Genomic DNA, 21755 nt, shown 5'->3' on the forward strand with positions numbered 1-21755 from the left:
GGTTACTTTGCAAGACTCAGACTAAATGATTTGATATACATTCAACTCTTGGTCTCTGAACACTCATTTATAGTGCTCTTTAGAACAAACTCGAGCACATAAACAATTAAAAACAATTTTATACCTGTAAGAAACAATCAATCCAAAAGACAAGTATATCTTAGTTCAATCACAATTTCTTTCTTATTGTTTCTATTACAGAACCATTGTGATGTAATTAAAAAAAATTCACCTGTCTTGAAATTTTATATCAAAATAAACTGTTCAATATTATTAAAAATTTATAAAATAACCAACTGCTGAGGATCACTTTGGAATGCTTTTGCACATGCCAAGTACTGTTCTCTTTCTCTCGTTAGAGAAACAACCTTTTCTGTTCACAAAGTTTAGATGTTTGGGTGGTTTACAGGGAGATGGGAAGAGGATATCATTTCCAGGTATCCTCTACAGAACAAAAACAACTTTTGTAATACTAAGTAAACAATGAAGCCACACATTAATAACATGCTTAAGTGCCAAAAACTGTTTGCCAATGTGCTATCTCCTCAGTAGAACTGAGCAATATGACAGCTTCCTGAGTTCCTGGGATGCTTCCTAAAGGATGTGAGAATGAGTATTATAATAGAGCTCAGTGAATCATCATCTCTGATCACTTGAGATCAATCACAAGAAACATCTAAACAGACTGCATTATAATTTATAACTTATGCAAACTTTTTGCGATTTAAATTTTCAACACACTGAAAAGAAAACCTTGAAAACAAGCAGTTCTGCAAAATCCCCAAATGCAGGGAGTCTGCTTTGCTGCTGTGCAAAGCAGCCTGTTTGTCCTTCAGTACCAGCCCCAGGAACGTCACCCCAGCGCAGAGAACAGAAATGACAAAGGCAGGCCTTTTAGCCTAGTTCTGGCTGCAGCGTTTGCGGTTCTCCTGGTTAACCATGTGAGGAGGCAGACCCAGAACCTGCAACATGCTGAAGCATTTACACAAATATAACTTGCACAAATATAATTTAGAAAACCCTTCATATCATTGGATTCTCTTCCTTGTCATCTCTTACTCATCCTTTGCTATTGCTTTATAGTTCTGAATCTCTCCTAGAGATCTAAACCAGATTTTTACGCCCTCGAAATGAAACAGACACCACTGTCAAGAAACAGCTCCAGAGACAGGGTTAGGTCCTCAGGTGGAATAAATTAACATTTCTTTTAACTTTACCAAAACTCTCTATATATATTTGCATCTGTTGAGATGCTATTGTAGAACTCCTTCCTCACCCTTTTCCAGTATTTTCGTTTTTTAAAATACGACATGTTCCTTTTTTGAAAATGTATAAAAACAAGCTCTGCATGGTGCCTACCTTGCCACCAAGCTGGCAGTTCACACCTCTTCCTCTGCAGCCATAAACCATACCTCATTAATATCTTGTCAACCAGCTCTTGCTGGTTTATCCAGGCTGACCACAGAAATATCAGCTTGACTGAACAGTGGGGTAAGCTGGCAGTAGAGGGTGTGAGATTTGGGTCTTCACAAGAAACAGTGAGGTGAAAGGGCTCTGGAATATGGGGGGAGGATGGTATGTATAAAAGTTCCGGCATGAACTCTATAGGAACCTCTACCTCATGTTGTTTTCTTTTCTGCTTTGGACTTTGCTTAAAGGAATTTAAATGTTTGCTGCAACCATGACGTAAGTGTTCTAACCACCAGGCTGAAAAACCTATTGCTGTGTCCCTGTCCCAATGCAAGTAACTCTCCCCCCTCAAGAGCCTAATGTATTTCAGTTAACTTCTTCCTATTACTATTACTTATACCTCCTCAAATCACTTTCTGCAATTTCTCCTGTCAGCTTAATGCTGATGTTTTTAAAATATCTGTAGACGTTGCATTGATGTGCCATGTAACAGACCTCCTACTCAAAACATCTCCATTTAGATTTGTCATTTCTCCAAAACACAGGATATGAATATGTTTGCCAAGCTTCATCATTTCTGGATTCATGCTGAAGTGTTGGTGCGCAGGAACAGTTTCCTCTGAAGCCTAACAGAAGCTTTTCCTGTGTAAGAAATTCTTAACCAGGCCATTTGTAAATTAAAATGGCCAGTAGTACATCTTTTAAATTCCCACTTATTATAATTACTTGTTGCTACTAGCCCAGTTGAAATCAATACAATAACTGCTAATTTAATTTGTATTGAAGTAAAAACTGCCTGTCATTCGTCTGTAACAAAAATACAGGCTGTGGAAAAAACAGCCCTCTGGATAGACCACATTTCTTTCCATCAAAACGTTCCACATCTGAATTCTGACCGCCAGCTATGTGATCATCTAATGAAAGCCACTGTATACTGCCTTGCTTAATAGTCACATCATTACTGCTGCCTTTGCAATAGACACAAATTTTGCCTAATGCACAAAGAAAATGGTGTCTTAAAGTTAACATGAATCTACAGGCCAAAACCGCCACGGAACTACGCTCTTAGGTAAGTGACGCTGCCTCCAGAGGTCCTTCAGGGACATTATGCAAAAGGGAGGTACAGAGCAGGAAAGGAAAGTTCCTTTGCAGGTAAAGAAGGTCCCTGAAGTTCTCAGGAGCATAATAGTCCTGAGAAACACTGTCACGAACAAACAACACTTTCACTGATGTCATAAAGGCCTTTACCAAATTTAAGAATAAAAAGCTGTGGGTGTGGCTGTATTGTCTAAGGATTTATCTTCAAAGGGCTGGAATGCTGATGATAATCTTAGCAGAACGTCAAAATAGCAATGCCTGAGGTTGCTGCAGCCAGTGGAAATGCAATCAGCAATCTCCAAGCACCATATATTTCAGTTATATAGTAGTTTCTTTACCATATTACTTGGTATGGAAAATGTTCCAGTTCTGAGATGGGAAAAATTAACTACCAGATCATCTCCAGTTGGTAGCAGCTTGTTTTCAAGAAACCCATACCAGAAGCCCCATATTAATTGGTGTGAGGCATGAGCATCGGTAAATAGTAATATTTCCATTTCAAATAATATGCCTTAGATATTCTACTTGTTTTAGGTCAACACCAGCAGAACTTTGTCTTTAAAACTGAAGTAACATTCCTACAGTTATTTAAAGCACACATTTTGGGTACAAAACCACAGACAGTTCCTAGGGAGAGGGCAAGGTAAGAAAATGGATTGCTATCATGAGGCTAATAAGTCACATTCACATTTATTTCACAGCCCTTTCACTTCTGTCCCCAAGGGAAAAATGTATTCTGGTATATGAACATGTGCTTTTTATAAACTTTAATCTCTCAGAACTGGTGGGATGGAGCATTATGTTTCAAGGCATTATGAGGCATTGTCAGAGAGAAGGTTGTGAGGAGAAGGTTTGACTGAGGGCAGCCTGTGAATCCAAACTACACTGTGACCCTGTCCAGCAAAGAAAATTACAGTTTAACTTGCTTTTGGAATATTTAAACTTACACCATCCTTATGAGAATAGAACGTATTCCTTTTTCACTCAACAACTGATCAGTCCTAAACCTCTGGGGTGTATGTGCCAAAAGATGTTAGGCACTCACATCTATGGACAGTATTTGAACAGCAAATGGATGCTACGTCCCTTAAGGTGCTTTCACAATTCTCAATTGTAAAAAGTCAAGTCTTTAATCATTCTCACCTCGTTTCTATCCCCAGTTTTCAAACTTCTGCCATTAAGGGCTGTGATTGCAGCAGGTGATAGATGTTTATAGGATAGGTACCACAAGGGCGGTATCTAACCAGAGCAGAGGTCCACCAGTCACTCTAACTCCTTAACAAGTTAATTACCCTTTAAAGTGGAGAATAGTAGAAAAGAAAAACCATTCTGTACTCATTTTTTTTTTCCCCCTGTAGTCAGCCAGGTTACATAGGCCAGTTATCAAGCAGTGCCAGTAACTGAGATTTTCCGTGGAGTTCAGCACAGTTAAATGAGTAAAAAGAAGATTTTTATTTTGAAAAGAAAAAGCTAATATTTTATTAACATTTTTCCAGTTATCTCTATTCTTGTTCATTGCTGAGCCCCCCCCAAATTAATCTGTGAATTTGTAGTATTATTGAGGAATCAGCTCAGTAAAAATCTCCTTGGACTGCAGAGAAATTCCCAATCACCTGTTGTGTAAATCTTTGCCTGAATTTTTGTACATGGAACTAAAAATGCTACATATAATTTCATTTTACTTCTTCAGTGCCTTAATAGTTTCCAGTCACAAAAAACAGGGATTATTTATTCTATCCCCTTGCCAGCTGCCTAAATTTATTTAAGTCATTCAGACACATCTATGTCTAAATTGTTCTTCAATATCTCCAATACTAGAGATTGTCCAGGTATTCCAGGCAACCTATCTTCATGCTTTCTGCTACAAATAGTTTCTAATAAATAACCTGAAATGGGTTTTTATTTCTGAAATTCAAGCTCATTGCTTCTTATCCAGTTAATCATGAACAACAACAACAAAAAAACCCCAGATTAAATTATATGAAATTATGTTACAGTTTATTTATCCCAGACCTTCTCTGGAGCATTTCTCTCTTCATCATTACTTTTTGTCCTGTAATTGTCAATGCTAAACACATTTTTTTTCCATTACATTGCAGATTTTATCATGATGATGTACCATTTCAGATTTGAAAACTCTGCCTATGCATTGAGGAAAAAAATATTTTTTGCACTGTATAAGGCTATCTGTATTTAAGTAAAATAATGTTAGACCAAAGCCAAAAATGTTATTAGTAAATTAAACTCTGTAAGAACTTAATGCATGTCTAAAGAAGCTTGCAAGACATTCCTTCAAAATAACTGTCCTCTAATGTAATGATGATAATTTAAATACTAGTAATTACAATACACCTATAACGATTCATTTTCTGTAAATGCTCATAGCTCAGGGGTTTTTGCTAGGGAGACTTCTTTTGTTATTATTTTAACTACAAATGATTGGATTTTTTACCTGGATTCATGACATAACCACAGTGATTGACAAACTAGTTACATTTGGATGTGGCCAGATGGGAGCCAGGATGACGTGTCACCTCTGGCAAGTTTGCTTCCTAACAGACTGTGCGTGGTAGCATGTGTCCCAGCTGTGGCACAGTGCTGTGGCTCCTTCCCATCATGTGCCTTGATACCTCTTATATACCTCCCTGCATGTGACAGACCATGGCTGTGCCACGCACTGGAAATGAAGATACACCTGAGGACTGCGGTAGTGTAGTACATTTACTCTCGGCAGGGGCACATTGCAACAAAGTCCATAACATCACAGAAACAAGTTTTACATCAACACTATCGTATAATTACTGTTAATTTTAGCATAACAATCAGTAAATACGTTAAATGGCATATATTATAAAAGGTGATGAATGTGCAAATAAGAGTATTCCATCAAACTGAATTCCATCTCTTATGAAAGCACTGCAAACAAAGGCAGGTAACAGCATCCTGTAATGTTAAAATTCTTCAACTTCTACATTATTTAGAATTCATATATAACTAGTTAACATTTCCCAAAAATGTAAAGATTTTGCATAAAGCCTACCTAAGTCATAAATCTATCCCAGACTGACTTTTTAAAAACTAAGGCAAAATTACTCAAGCATTTATAATGTAGCTGAGGAAACTGATGGTTGCCTCCACACCCACTTCCCAAAGATAAAAAAATGCTGACTTTATATGAAATGCCTTCTTATTCTTACCTCATTGAACAAAGACTTGAAAGAAACTTGTTCTTTCTGTCACAGCCATCTTTTTCCCATCTCCTTGAATAAGGCAGTGTCAACATATCTCTGTTAGGACAGAACAAAGAGCAAATATACAGACTGGGCAAAAAGCTCAGCAAACTATCTGAAGGCTACAGTTTAAAAGGCAAGAAGAGTAGAAGTGTCATTAAAAATTCTTAGCGGGGCTGGCTTGCATACTCCTTATGAGGAAAAAGGGACTCGTATGAGGAGTCTGCCAAAAAGGATTCATTGTGAGGCAGGATGGAAAGACGGTGCAGAAGGAATCTAAGGCTGGAAGGACACAGGCAGAGCATTCTCTATTCGTTGTACAAATTCCCTTCACAGCTTGTAATTTAACCCAACTTCCACCCTCTGTGCCAGCAGTTATCTGTGAAACCTAAGAGTAAAGTGTCCTCAGTCCTGCTGGAATTGCTGCAGGTACAGAGCAATCCCCAACAACAGCTCAGCAATGCAGATAGCACAGGCCTGAAAGGGAGGGTCAGAGGTTCTCAATGTGTGCGATGCTGGGACCCTGGGGGTCTGAAAGCTGGAGGCTGGTGTGGTGTTACTTTTTCAGTTTGCTCTTGAAAAAATTGTAAGAAACTTTAGCAAATCAAATATGTTCAAAAAAGTTATTAAAGTTACAACAGAAAACTCTAAATCAGAAGGAACTGTTAAGACTAAGGCTGCCTCTAAAATCTCTATCTTATATATTACAATAGCACAGTCAATGTAAGATTGCACACTTATTGGGGATTATTTATCATTAAATCTCTGCAATATGTTCTGTCATAAAACATGGTTAACAGCCATTCATCTTGCAGGAGCATTTTGAAAAAGTTACAACAAAAGAAGAATTTGGAAAAATGTAGTTATGGGTACCACAGAAGTCTATGAAGAAATTAATCATTTGTCTTCAGAGCAGAGTTTGAACAGTGCACTGCAGACAGCAGCACGGCCTCCACTGGGGGAGAAGTGCACTGAGAAGTGCCCGCCCTGAGCAATGAACAAGGCACATGCCTCGTGCAAAAATAACCTGTGATTATGAGCTTGGGAGTGGTATCAGACTGCAAATGGAGAAGAGGCTAAATTAAGTGTTATCATAACTATGGAAGTTTCTAGCTTTTCAGTGTTTTATTTGCAGTCTAAATAACATTAGTTTTCTGGTTTTGTGTATAAAGTAGTAAGCAAACACTAAGCAAGTGGTTTGCTCAGCCATGTTTGCCAGTCTTACTGATCAGCTATGAATAATTGCAGGAAAGTGTTTGTACCATGTGAAAAAATTGAGTAAGTCATAGCAAAGCTTTTTCAACATCGTACCTGACTTAAATGACTTCTCACAAACAAGGCATAAGATGTATATTACACAGTGTAATTCAGCTTCAGTTTTGGTTGTGCAAACTACCTGGCAAATATTTGTTAATAGCCGATACTTTGTAGCATTCATAATCTGGGTACAAACAATTGACTTGCAGGGAAAAGGACTGCCTTTGGAGATTCACTTGCAAAAAGTATTTTGGGAAGATCTAGTACAGTACAGGCAGAGCTGTAACAGTCATTTAAGGAGTCCCACAGCAGAGACACTTGACAGAAGCAGTGTACGAAGCAGGCAAGGTAACTGGGAGGAAAGAGGGAAAAAAGTGCGAGTCAGCAAAGCCCAGTATGTTCCAAGAGCCTTTTTTTATGGCTATCAGTTTTAATATCAGTGACCAAACAGCTGCAACAGAAGGTTGATTTGACCAGTTTACTTCAGCAGGATACTGTTTTAGCTATATTTCACACCAAAATGTTTTACATTCGCTTCTGTGAAGATTCTAGTAAACAGATTTAAAGGACTCTCTGTGGTGTCTTCATGCTACAAGCTTCTCTCTTTTGATTCTCAGAGTATTGATTAGCAGTGGCATACAGTAAGTATTACTGAAATCAAGTTTGGAACTGCTAGACAGCAGGAATAACTGTTTTGAATTACTTGCTTGGGCTTTACAGATCAGCTTTTACTCACTGCAATCAATCGTCCAGTCAATGTGATCCATGTCCACTGTACAGAAAGGGGAAAGTATGAAGTGGCTTTATTGCAATACACTTTATTGCTTCTATATTTGAATTTTATGGGAAGCTCAGCAGGAAGAGTTGGAAGCAAAGTATTCTGCAGTCAAAACACATTCCTCTAAATATTAGTGATCCTTTAAACCATACATGTCCAATTTTCCAAAGCCAAGTAATCCCTTAATCCCCTCCTCTGCACTAGTTTAGCACATACTGTCTGATACTGTCCTGTTGTTTGCAAAAAGGAATATGAATGAATGCGAACACCAGCTGTATCCATTACAACTTCTGGTTTGTAAAGATTTATACACAAGCAGCACCAGTGAGAAATTCTGTTATTCCACAAAGTTGAAACTGAAATAAATCATAAGCTTCAACGTAAGGAAGCAAACGTAATTCAGCCTACTAGTTGTGCTATAGGAATAAAGTCTTGGAATTAGATTATAATCCACAAAAGATTTGTTCTACCCTGATTCACAGGAGAATTCTATACAATGTATTTATGCTCTATTCTAAGAGATTCGGCTCAAGCCAGTAAGTCTCTGTTCCATTTGGGTTTTAGTATCACCAAAAATAAAGGCTTTCAAATCAGACATTATAGAGGATATAAGTTTATCAAAACTAGTAAGATTTTTAAGATTTTTCTTTTTGTTTTTTAAGAAATTAAAAGCCAACATCCAAACCATTCCAATAAATACTTGTCTAGCAATTGCACCTACATAGACAGCCGTTAATTTGGAGAATAGGTTGTGTCTGTCCTTAAAGAACAGCAATACCCCAATGGTCTGCCAAAACAGTAATTATCTGATGACCATAAACCAGAGACTACTTAGAAACTGATACCCAGGTACTTCACAGCATACAGAAGTATTTGAAACACAAAGGAAAGAAAATAGAACTAAATACAACTCAAGTCTTGCAGGACTGAGAAAAATTTCAAAGAATGTGGAAATTCCCACTAAGAAAAATCAGAGAGTACATCATCAAGAAAATGCTGAAAATCAGCTCTGTGAAAAAGGACTAAAAAGGGAAAGGTAATTTATGGGGAAGGAGAGGAGTAGCAAAAAAAAAAAAAAAAAAAAAGAAGTGATAAGGGACTATGGCAAACATTTGATACTGAAAATAGATCCCCTATTTTTGTGACTTTTTAAATACTCTGTTACATTACCTGCTTGCTACATTACTGATTACATGCTTCTTCCCATCTGCAGAAGCATTTATGATCAGAGGAAATGGCCCTAAGTTTCATTGGGGGAGGTTTAGATTGGATAATAGGAAAAATTTCTTCACTGCAAGAGCGGTCAGGCATTTGAAGAGGCTGCCCAGAAAGGTGGGGGAGTCACCATCCCTGGAGGTGTTCAAAATACGTGTAGACGTGGCACTTTGGGACATGGCTTAGGAGGCCTGGGGGTGTTGGGTTGATGGTTGGACTTGATGATCTTAGAGGTCTTTTCCAACCTTAGTGATTCTGTGATTCTATTATCCTAAGCAGTATCATTTCATTATGGGGCTGGTGCAATCTAGCCTTTGCCAACTCTATCACTGGTTTTCAGTGGTTTAATGGGTGTCTCTTCTTACATGCTTATTAAACGCAGTAAATGGGTGTTTAGAAAAGACTTGAGTAGTATTGTAGACCAGCTGGCATTGTTATTTAAGACTAGTGATTTTATGTCAGTTTTGTATTTGATCCACTATCACTTTTACCTTATAAGTTATTATTAATATTATTATGCTTTATTGCCATCGTGGCTATGAGCTCTGGATGTCTATGGGCCTTGTTACATTAGCTAGCAGAGGCTTATAGTGGAAAGGCAGTCTTTACTACACATACTGCAGCAAATCAGGTGCTATGGAGTATCACATATAATACTGTATACTGAGCTCAGCCACTTTAAAGACAAAACAAAGCTAAACCCAGCAACACCCCAAACCCAAAAAATCACTGGAGTTCAAAAATTAGAAAAAATAAAAAATTAAACAGTGGATGAAAACATTTCAAAGAAAAAGAATTCACATGTAGGGAGTTTTGTTAGCTATTATAAGAATTAAAAAGACATGTTTCTCTGCTCAAGAGTGGATGGCATGAAAAGCAATGAATAATTCATATCTGACAGCAAAGGTATTTCTAATCTTATTAGCAATGGAAATATTCTTCTGGTGATCATAATTTATTTACAAGTATAGCACTGTGGAAATAGCAAAGATCTATACATGCAAAGATAGTTTTCTTACAGAACAGGTGGGGAAAAAATAACATTGGAAAGCCTGTTCTCTTTTTTCTTCTCTAGGAATATAAGAATTTAACTGTTGTGCATATACAGGAAACACTAAGCAAAAGTAAGGCCACCATTCAACGGTATATACATTAAAAAAATATAATCTATTCATCTTTTCTTTCACAAATCAAATGGAAAAATATTCTTACTGATTTTCCTCAACTTTAAGTTTTTTTAGGTTTGTTTTTTTTTTTTTACAATGTTCTGTCACTTATGCAATATCCACCATTCACCACAGAGCAAGATTTTAGCCGGCATTCATGAAAGAGGCCTTTATTCAGATGTAGCCAGTTTAACATCCTGATTCACATTGCGTGTCCTTTGATGAACCATTAAAGATCACTGGGAAAACCCAAACCAGGTTGTAAATACTGAGCAATCAAGAGAAAACGAGAACTTCCTAACATCACTGCCAGCCAGTCAACCCTATACACCAGCAAAGTGACTGCAGATTGTTCAGTGCTCCAGAGCTCTCTTGAAATAGTTATTGCCACTTGTTTTTTTTAAATATCAGCATCAGACTTCAAGCATCTTAAATATATTTCACACTCAGTTAAGAGCTTCGTGATTTAGATAATGTTTTAAAGACCATTAAAGGTTCCTAGTTTTTCTCTTCAGTGCCTCAGTTTTACAGATATAGAGTGGCTGGAGAATATTGAAGCACTTAGCAGTATCTTAGGGCTTTCAATAAAGAAATACTAATTAAAATACAGCTAACAAAACTATCTTAGGTTTGGCTCTTAGGCAGGTCCTTTGCTCATAGTGTCATAAATCTGGCCTAAAAGCATGTTGAACACACAAAGCTTTGACTGCTCAGAATTTAATCAGAGAATGGACTTCTTATGGAGAGACTGCTAAGTGCATCTGACAGTTTAATTTTCAATTTTTCTCTCTGCATTACCTTTAGACTGGTTTTGTATTTGCACAGCCCTAGCGTCTCGTTGAATAAGGACAAATTTCCTGTAGAATTTCAAGACAACTGGTCAAGTGTCCAAAAATCGTTAATTAACAAATTTTTTTCCATTTTGAAATTTTCAGTCTATAATGGACTTACCTTGTTTGTAGCAGAAGAGCTTTGATTCAGAATTGTGCCTTAACTGGGGAAAATGGGAGGAAATTTCACCATAATATGTAAATATAGAGTGACCCAAATCAAGCATGCACACAAATTTCAGTGAAACCCTAGTTTTCATTCACTACATGCCATGAAAGGTTGCTGAATATTCCTTCAGTGGTAACGGGCAGAATAAGTGTTAAAAGGCATGGGAAGTAACGTGAGAAGGGTTATTTTTTTTCTCAGATATGGAGTTCCACTTTTCATGTATACCTGGACATGCACAAAGGTTGGATGGACTGCGAAAAACATTCCTACTGCTTATTTTCTTTCCTTGTCCAAAATGCCATTTTTGTATATATAGTTCTGGGACATCATTTAAATAGTCCATTAGCATATAAAGCTGAAGACTGTTGGAAAACAGTAAAGCGCTACTACTGTTCTGGACCTGTTCTGCACGTGTGTACATGATATTCACACACAGGGGCCAAATCAGTATAATGAAGAGTAGAACGAAATATCCTATATTTACCATTTAACTGAAAACTCAGTAAAAAAATACCACATTACATCCAGTTTGCAATAAAGTGCCTCTCCACTGAAACAGCGATATAACACCATCCATCCTGAGGACCGCTTTGCTATAATGGATTACATGCAGTTAGGGTAGAAGAAGAAAGCTTTTCTATCATACTATGTATGGAAACATTTGAGCCATGAAATCAAAACAAAAATTTATAACTGTGTGATAATGCACCTGGAATTTCTTTCATGGAATAACACTCACTAAAAGAAATAAAGAAAGAAGAAGAACCTAAAACTGGATGCACGTGTATAGGAGAAAGAATTTTCCAATGCATGCATTTTTTTAAACACACGTATGTTCAATTGGATTTAATATCTAGCCACAAGAACTACTAGCATTCCTTGTGTGTTTAAATCATAGAATCGTTAAGGTTGGAAAAGACCCTTAAGATCATCGAGTCCAACCTCTAACCTATCACTGCCAAGCCCACCACTAAACCATACCCTCAAGCACCACATGTACCCTTCTTTTAAATACCTCCAGGGATGGAGACTCCACCACCTCCCTGGGCAGCCTGTTCCAATGCCTGACAACCCTTTTGGTGAAGAAGTTTTTCCTAATGTCCAACCTAAACTTCCCCTGGCGCAGCTTGAGGCCATTTCCTCTGGTCCTATCGCTTGTTACTAGGGAGAAGAGACCGACCCCCACCTCGCTACAACCTCCTTTCAGGCAGTTGTAGAGAGCGAGAAGGTCTCCCCTCAGCCTCCTCTTCTCCAGGCTAAACAAGCCCAATTCCCTCAGCCGCTCCCCATCAGACTTGTGCTCTAGAATGCCCCTTACTGCTCAGTTAACGACAGGAAACAGCACAATAGTGCTTCTGCCCGTCTCCCATGGAAAACTTTTTAGATCCAAATGCTTTTCTAGAAAACCAAATTACTAGAGTGTACTGCAGTTTGCAAATTATCACATATTATTTGTTTCATTTTACTCATATTTTTGTGTTATTAATGCTAATTAAAAAAAGTTTTGCTTCTTAGCTTACAATACCACCATATTCTGAAGCAGTTTCATTTCAACAGAAAAATTTGAAAACTGAGATAGAAATCAGGTTTTCCTACTTAAAACACTATCTAGCTAACCTTAGAAGAAAAAATTCAGTTGTTTTACCTGTCTCTATAAAACTCTTTAAAAAAAAATACCCCACCCCAAAAGCAGGTAGCTAGTAAGTATAAAAGAAACACTTTGTTATGAGTAATTCTATTTTAAATGAAAATACTTTGCTGTTTCCATTTATTTTTCTCTTGTAATTTCAGCTAATACACCTCCTCATTATGTCTTTCACTTGTAGTACCAAAGTGTAATAATTTATCCTAATAATTCTTGGCTATGATTATATTTTATCAAAAGATAATGTTGACATAAGGAATGCAACCTCCTTTAATAACCATTTCCAATAATTGCAACTGTAGGCTTTAAGAATACTAAAATACACATTTAATTCTCACAGAAATGAATGGGATTTAAACCTCCTATACAAGGACTGATTTAAAACATGCATAAAAGGCATTCCTAAACTGGAGTACATTGCAATTCAAACTGTATGTTGAGCCTAACCAGTAAGCAGGTTAAACAGCACAGGAGCATTGTTTAATGTCAGCCCTGCAACTCACAGACAGTATGCAAATACTCACATGAATCTGCTAATTCAGGCAGGTACCTGCGCTCACTCCATGCTGCAGCCCAACAGGGGTCCCATTACCCCTTCTCTTTCTCTGAGCTTGGCTCCTGCAGGGAAGCATGCACCCAGGATGCTGCACAGAGAGTCATTTAAGGTGTTGCATATTTATTTCTTAGAAGCACAATTTCTTCTCTGTTAAAAGACACTGCTCTTTCTCCTGATAATATGGATTTTTAGTACTTCATGTAGGTTCTTGCAGTTCCTATAAACAACACCTGTTACTGATTTAATCCAGAACATGACATCATACTTTCCAGAAAATGTAAGCAGCAAGCAATAATGCAATCTATACTAAAAATAGACAAGGATGTTGACATTCATATTAAATCCTACTAAGTATACTTAAGATAAATAGGTAAATATTTAGCAAAACAATCATAAGTAGTTGTTTCTTATTCTTTTTGTAGAAAAAGGGTAAAAAAAAAAAAGAGATAAAAAGACAGACTGCTGAAGGATTTGACGTTTTACCTAATAGCTCAATTTTTCAATACCATGTAATGTATTGAAAACCAAGCACAGAGCACAAGCTTACACAGCACTCCCACCAAAAAGTACACTTTTTCAAAACAGAAATAGTTTCTGAACCTTCCACTCAAGCAACCGGGGGAAGGAAGCTACACCATCTGTTCCTGTAACATGCTTTTTTCTCTTTTAACAGACTAGAGTCAAGGCTGAACCCTTTTACAGGAAATCTGTATTTAGTAGAACTTGCCATCACCCCAAATATGTTCACCACGAAATGTGAACTGTTATGGTCTAAACGTATCACTCCTACCATTATAGGAAAACACTTTCACTTAAAGTTAATGAAGAAAATGTAAATTATCTCATAGGATTGGGGACCACTCTCTGAATATTCCTGTGGTCCCTTTGAGTCCTGCAGTAAGAGTAGGGTGAAAGCACACTGAAGACCCAGTGTGAATTACAGCACAGCTATTTTCTCTATTGCCTCAAGTCCTTTGCAGGGCACATGCATGGACGCACGTTAAAATGTCAAAAAGGTTGATTGTTTTTGTGAACTCCTAAAATTCAGGTGCAATTCCTGTAAGATGTAGGACATACAAAGAACTTTAATTCTTCTGCTTCTAAACTGATACAAGAATGACACAAATTTATGTTTCTGAGGCTCATTACCCATCCTAAAAAACCAGGTCCATTAATGTATCACTGTTCCTTAAAGATACAGAGGTGGTAAATGGAGGGGAAAAATACTGTTGGATCATATGCAAATTAATATGTGTACTGGCATGCACAGGGAACAGCTGGCAGCTACCTTCTAGGTCCTGTCTGCTAATTTGATTACTAAACCCAGCTCAGGAAATGGCTTTTTAGCAGCATCTTCCCTCTCAGGGTAGCACCAACTAGTCTCTTTCTTAGGACACTCTTCTTGGGGGTTAGTAAGGGAATGAGGGTCTATAGTCATGCCTATGGATTTTGACTGTGTCTGTGGTTCATGAGGTCATTTTCTCTTAGTCTTCTACTGCTTCTTTGCTGGTAGCTCTCCTAAAGCTTCCCATATTTCTCTGCTGGCAAGGCCTTGCAGCCGTGTCCCCTCTTGCTGCCACAGTCCCCAGTGATCCCTTGGGTCTGGCTTCTCTGGTAGGTGCTCCCATTCACAGGCAGGTCTTACTGTGACATGCTGCCTTGTTCCAGGGAAATGTCCCATCTCTGTCCTCTTCCCACCTCTACAGACCTCAGCTACACCGCTTAGAATCATAGAACAGCCCAGTTGGAAGGGGCATCTGGTCGAGCCTTTGGTGGGAAGAACAACCTAAGTGAGATTATCTAGCACCTAGACAGCTTCTTTGTCTTCAATCCAGCAGTCAGCACATGTGCTGGGAACGGACTGGCCCGCAAAGGGCCACCCTGCTACACATGGATGCTTCACTCATAAATTTAAGCTTAAACTCCATGCAAGCTGCCTCTGCCAAGAATTCAGGACTCCTGTCCCCATAATACACCTTAATGTCCTTTAGAACTACAGAGTCTGTTCCAATTCAGTCAGCATTTTAAAAGTTTTTTAGTCAAATTAACATGTTCCCTGAACTTTTTATTAGCCTACAAATCAAGGTCTCCTTGCTGCCTGATGACAGCTGCTACTTCTGCTTCCACTGAATTCCTTTGGTACAGTGCTTTGGCTCTATTTCAAGACCACACTCCCTGGTCCTCATTAGTTTTTGGACTGGGGACATCTCCAACTCACAGTGCCATCACTGTTGCTCCTTACACATAATTTTTTCTCTTGCCTGAGACAGCTGCTGTTTCAGTCTTCTTCTTAGGGGTACAGTTTTCTATCTTTGGGCTTTTATTCATTCACCTCTTGTTCGGTTTCTGGTAGTAAGAGAGTCATAAAGCATCTCCTTTGTCCTTCTCAGCAGCCTCACCATATGTTTTTGAATCCTCCAGACATCTTCCAGTTTGTGCACATGGGACGAAAGTTCTGAAATGATGGTACAGGTCCCAGACTGTGTATTTCTTTCCTCATCCCTTTCTTCCTTTTGTCATCTTGTCTTCGTTTTTTGGTTTGTGGGGTTTTTTAAATTACTTTTTAAAAATTATTTTTTTGTATTCTTGTTACTTTTTTTTTAGCAAGAACTGAGTACTCCAGTATGCTCTATGTTTCCAGTTCTGGATCCAATTTCCGGATATTGCTTGGGAGATGTCTATTTGTCATGGTTTTAGCTGGGACAGAGTTAAATTTCTCCACTGCAGCTGGCACAGTGCTGTGCTTTGGACTCAGTATGATAATAATGTTGATAACACACCGATGTTCAGCTGTGGCTGGGCAGTGCTTGTACTAGCCAAGGACTTTTCCAGCTTCCCAGGCTCTGCCGGGGGCACAAGAAGCCGGGAAGGGAAGGGGGCACAGCCAAGAGAGCGGATCCAAACTGGCCAAAGGGATATTCCATATCATGTGACATCATGCCCAGTATATCAACTTGGGGGAGCTGGCAGGGGGCGGGCAGCGATTGCAACTCAGGGACCAGTGGTGTCGGTCAGCGGGTGGTGAGGAGTTGTATCACATGTTTTTTTTTTCCCCTCCTCCCAAGGTTTCATATCTCTCTCTCTCATTATTTTCTTTGTCTTTATATTGCTATTATTACTGTTATTACTGTTTTATTTTAATTATTGAACTTCTTATCTCAACCCAAGGGTTTCCTTTCTTTGGCTCTTCCGATTCTCTCCCCCATCCCACAGGGGTCAGGGGAGTGAGCGAATGGCTGCGTGATATTTACTTGCTGACTGGGGCTAAACCACAACAGTATTACAGTGATAGATACACAACTATACAAGGGTTGAGTGTCTGCTACAGGTCAAGGGGAAAAGGCCTCACAAGTAAGAGAGAGTTTGGCTCTTTCTGAAGAATGTCTGAAGACTTACGGTTACATCTCACTCCATCGCTGGTGGCATTTCTTCTTCGAATGCTATTCCTTATTAGATCATAATTCAATAATTAGGTTTCTCCAATTGCCTCTTCTGGAACTTCAGTTTTATTAGGATGAAAATAGATCCTCAGATTTAGGGTCCCTGAGAAGTCACATTGCCTATTCTTCTTCTTCAACCTGGCCCTGAAATATTTAGGGCTGCGTTTTTTCAGATGATTACTCCATTTTTGACAGTCTCCTATTATGTACACAAATAGACATCAGTGAAAGTATTTAGATCTGGATACTGAGATTTCTGGGAGAATGGAGAGAGAGTCTGCTAGGACATACTAATTCATGGATGTGAATTCCCTGCAAATTTTACTTTTTTATACTGGTTGAAAAGATGGCCCTACATATTTGCAGTTTGTCCAATACAGAAATTATAAGATGTATACTCACTACGACAAAATTAATTTACTTTTTGGGATATTAAGCTGACTTGCATGTAGGAAAATCTTTATCTACTCTTCAATACTAAGTAAAAAGAGTACATACTTTGTTGAATACGTACAAAGTTTTGTTTTTTAAACCCTTGCAATGTCTACCCAGTTAATGGATAACCCTTCTATAGTATGTGAAAGCTACAGTAGTAGTTTATGAAATAAACTACGTGAAGTTACTGAAGCGCTTTAATTTGATACGTTGTCACCTCATGGCTGTGAGATCCATTTTAAGAAGCTGCTGATTACACTCAGAAACATTAGCTCCTGCACCATCAGGAAACATCAATATATCTCAATGACATCTTCCCACACCAATCTGCTAATTACAAGAAAAACAGCAAGACTGAAATATTTCTCTAGTATCTGAAAAAAACCCCAGTTGTAAATGACATGCGAATGAGACAGAAAAAGCCATTTGATAACCTTAAATACATCTGTTAGGCCACTGATAGGCTTTCACACTAATAACCACTTAAACATTTTGAAACTGCTTCTGAAAACTCCTTCCACATTTTCAATCAATCATTACCACTAAGCAGTGATTGCTGTAGCCCTACGTAGCTAATTATGTTCTATGTGCAGCTCTTTAAGATTAAACTCTTAAAACCACAATTTGTTAGACTGATTTATACTAGTGAACTTATTAATATTGCTAAAATGAACATTTGTCCACATTAATTCTATCACAGAAAACAAATAAGCAAGCAAAACCGAACACTCTTCCAAGCAGATAGATACACTCATTAACTCTAATCCATTAGTTTGATTGCAATAATTTCCTTCAGTGATTAGCAATACAGCCAGTCAGTAAGGCAGCATGGCATGCCTAGAAGCTCAGTGTTAGCCAAATGCAATAGTTACCACAAGAAATGTAAGCTACCATGAACAGCTAGTAATGGCACGAATGAGATACCACGGCTTTTCCTTCTGGATGAGAGGCAGATTCTCCTGACTTTATTCAAATTAAATAACGTCCGGACTAGTGGCAGTCCGTAAAAGTTTGCCCTCATTGAGCCCAGCCAGCAAGGTTGGTTCTAGCAAAGGGATGTGAAAGCAGCAGGCTTCATCTCTGACTTCACCATGCTTTTTTCTTCTCACGGTCTCTCCTACCAGACCAGACAAGACATACAGAATTATCCTGAATTTAAGTTCTGGATTCGTCACTCTCCAATATAGAACATGAATGAGTTGAGAAAAAGCACACAGTCCATGGCCAGAATGTGCATGTGCACACAAGGACAAAATAGAAAAAGAGACAAGCTAATGTACGAGAAATGACCTGAGGAATAAGTTCATTACAACAGAATATGAGGTGGTGAGGGGAGAAGATGAGGCAGCAAGAAGGGCTAAAAGCAATTACCTCTGAAGTCATCCAGAGACAGCCAGAAGAGTAATTATGGCAAGAATACGGGAAGCTAGGAAAAATGGGAATGAAGAAGCTGCAAAAGAAAGGTTCCAGAAGCGACTCATCAGCACCAGAACCATGGGATCCGGTTGTCCTGGCAGAGAGAGTATATGTCACCAGAAAATACAAGCTTTTGAGGAGATGGAACAGAAAATGTGGACACTGAGAAAAAGTTGAAAAAAATAAACATGGATTCCAAGGCACAGGAGATTAATGTAGTTGTTATTTACAGGGGAAAAATGAATTGATTCCCAGGAGAACAGATCCAGGACAGCTTTACAAATGAGAAGTCCAAAAGCTTTGCTATATAACAACATACTGGAAATATATTTGAATAAAAAGTTCTGAGAAAATAAAGAACTGAATCAAAGAAACCTAGTCTTGAGGTACTAGGAAAAGCAAGCACAAAACTAAGCTACCTGTGAAAGGAGCCTTTCAAGGGTATGCAATCTTCTAGTGCTATGGTTGGTAACGACAGCAACAGCTTACATGAATACTAAAATCCTTCAGCTGCAAATGAAAGTGTAAACTGTGACTGACAGACTATAATGCAGGACGAGATCTGCAAACATGAACAAGGTATTTCTAGTAGCAATTTTCTAGGTTTTTTTTCAACAGTTTAGGAGTAAGCATTCAGTTCCAGTTTGCTTTTTATTTAGCTATAGTGAAAAAAGGCTTTTAAGATGTCACGGGGGTGGGAGGTGGATAGAGAGAATAAGCCAGAAAAATTGTTACAATTTTTGGAACAAAAAATCCTGGAGAGACAACACAAACATTTTCTTTGGGTTTGAGGTATGTGCCATAAAAGTGAGGTTGAGTGAAAGAAATGATCATGTGCTGATGATCAAAAAAGATCTCCTGAGCTAACTGGCTCAGGAGCCATGGCTAAAATGATTGTAAGAAAATTACATACCTATAACAAACTTTAATTCTCAGGTCATTGACACAGACAGGATACCCCTGCTGAACAAAGTATTACGAAGATCAAAGTGATTTTTGTGGGGCATGATACAATTGACATTGCATTTGTGGAGCCTAGAGAGTGGCACACAGGCTGCCTGCAGTGAAGTCTGGGTTTAGATGTAGTAGAACATGGCTCTTATTACTTCTAACCTACCACTTGTAGTTAAAAAAGGATTGAAATATGAAAGATCTTAATGACAAAAGAATGGTGATTCTGATCCTTGATACTCTACCCTGCAAATTGCAGAATAGTAATAAGAAAGCAAAAACGCTGTGTAATTTTCAGATATTACATGCAAGTAATCCTCAGAGTTACAAAGTCTGTATTGATGTAATCTGTGGCTGAAGAAATTAAGGATTTGCAACAGCAGATCTGGATAGAGAATGGTAAAGGAGAAAGCACAGGATTTACAGCTTCAAAAGATACCAGGAATCTGTGAACATGGTCCATGGTTCCAAACAGTAACTTCATCCAGAGCTCTCCCTATAGGTGGGGATTATCCCCAGAAGGGTGTGCATTATGAATACTTAAACCATATTTCTTCTGCTTCCAGAGGGAGGAAGACAAGGGACGAGTTTGTCATTTTGCCTGAAATGAACACAGACTGAGCAAGTGGACTTTCACTATACAGCAGCAGCGTCAGTGATTTAAGGGGGATTTACAAATTAGAATGTGTCTACAAGCACTTCCAAAACTGACCAAGTATTGCTGGAAAGCTACTCAATAGATTGGCTACACGTATTTGGAACTGCATGTTACAACAATTTGTGAAGAATTTTTATTATTAGGAATTGACTGGAATGGACTGTGACAAATGCATTAAATTTCTGTTGCTACCTAAGTATTACAACTTGACAGAGTAAGACTTCATGACAGTAAACAGGTGCCACTTTGATATTGCCCTTACTACAAACTAAAATTTTATTTTAAACAGCAGAGACTTATTGTGTTGTCTTCATGGATTATTATGAAAATACACACCTTTTTATTTTATTGTTTTTTTTCCTAGAATATTTAAGGATGTCATGACAGTGCTTATACATTTCCCCAATGGTTTGGCTTGAAATATTTTGTATTCCATCTCTATTGAAATGATTTACTGCCAGAATCAAAAAATTCACAGCCCCAATCTGGAGTTGCAGCCTAATAATTCTTTCACATAGAAAACTTAATGTCTCTTTTCTTATATCCAGTGTGGCACTCAAAATACTTTCAAGATTATTTATGTACATAATACACATCAATATGTAGAATATGTCTCTCTAATTTCTTGTGAAACAATTGCCTCTTGTAAATATTTTAATTTTGAGAGCATTTTAGTTGGTTCAATAGAAGTTAAGACATGATTTAACACTGGTCTACATGTTTATCATGTAAACACTACTGCACTGATTTATCTTGAAATTCTGAATGCCTGTTATAACTTGGGTTATTACAACGCTTTTTCTAGGGCTCTTGGTATCAAACCGTTGTTGATGGACTGTATTTGGGCAGATCTTACTGTATTATTTTAAGATGATTCAACTGTCAATTTTTAGACTGTCAAAGTGTTAAGCTTTATTGCATATTATTAAAAAGAGTCTCTTCCAGCAGTGATTTTTTTTAACTGTCTCCCACTTTTATACATTCTTACATTAATTTGCTAGTGGAGTAATAATCCACACTATTTTTCATGTTGTTGTGATTAAAATTATTTTACAATAATGTTGACTTAAAGAGCTGTCAAATTACGGAGTCCATAGCTGGTCAGAATACAGATTGGCTTTTCTAATGTGCTGTAGCTCATACTCCATGACTTGATGAAATGCAAATAGAACCAGCAAAACAGGCAGCCAAGGTTTATTATTTCATGTTGAAATTTTTCCCAGGCCTGCAAAAATCACAGAGACACTGCTATTGATATAAATTTCACTGGGACAAACATTTTTTCTCCTAGGAAGCAACTGTGATGAATACTTTGGTATCTTGTGTTCATCTTTTTCTCACTTTATATTTCGCACTGCATAAAACTTCATTAAAGAAATCTCCAGTCTTCCAACAGTAAAGAACCAGGTAAAATATTCTTTCAAGTCCATTTCTCCTACCAATGCTTCTATGATCTTGAAGGAGGTTGGGAGCTACCCAAAAAGATAGGACTACAGAATGT

The 21755-nt window shown here is 37.9% G+C and overlaps 1 long non-coding RNA gene across 1 annotated transcript; it reads left to right on the plus strand.

Annotated features, from left to right (window-relative positions):
* The first annotated feature begins 7175 nt into the window (after positions 1 to 7175).
* Positions 7176 to 21201, plus strand: LOC142064618 (uncharacterized). The gene is made up of 2 exons (XR_012663169.1): positions 7176 to 7343; positions 18354 to 21201. It is a non-coding gene; the product is annotated as an uncharacterized LOC142064618 (long non-coding RNA).
* The last annotated feature ends 554 nt before the right edge of the window (positions 21202 to 21755 follow it).

The sequence above is a fragment of the Phalacrocorax aristotelis genome, chromosome 14 (genome assembly GCF_949628215.1).
Source record: "Phalacrocorax aristotelis chromosome 14, bGulAri2.1, whole genome shotgun sequence".
Taxonomy (NCBI): domain Eukaryota; kingdom Metazoa; phylum Chordata; class Aves; order Suliformes; family Phalacrocoracidae; genus Phalacrocorax; species Phalacrocorax aristotelis.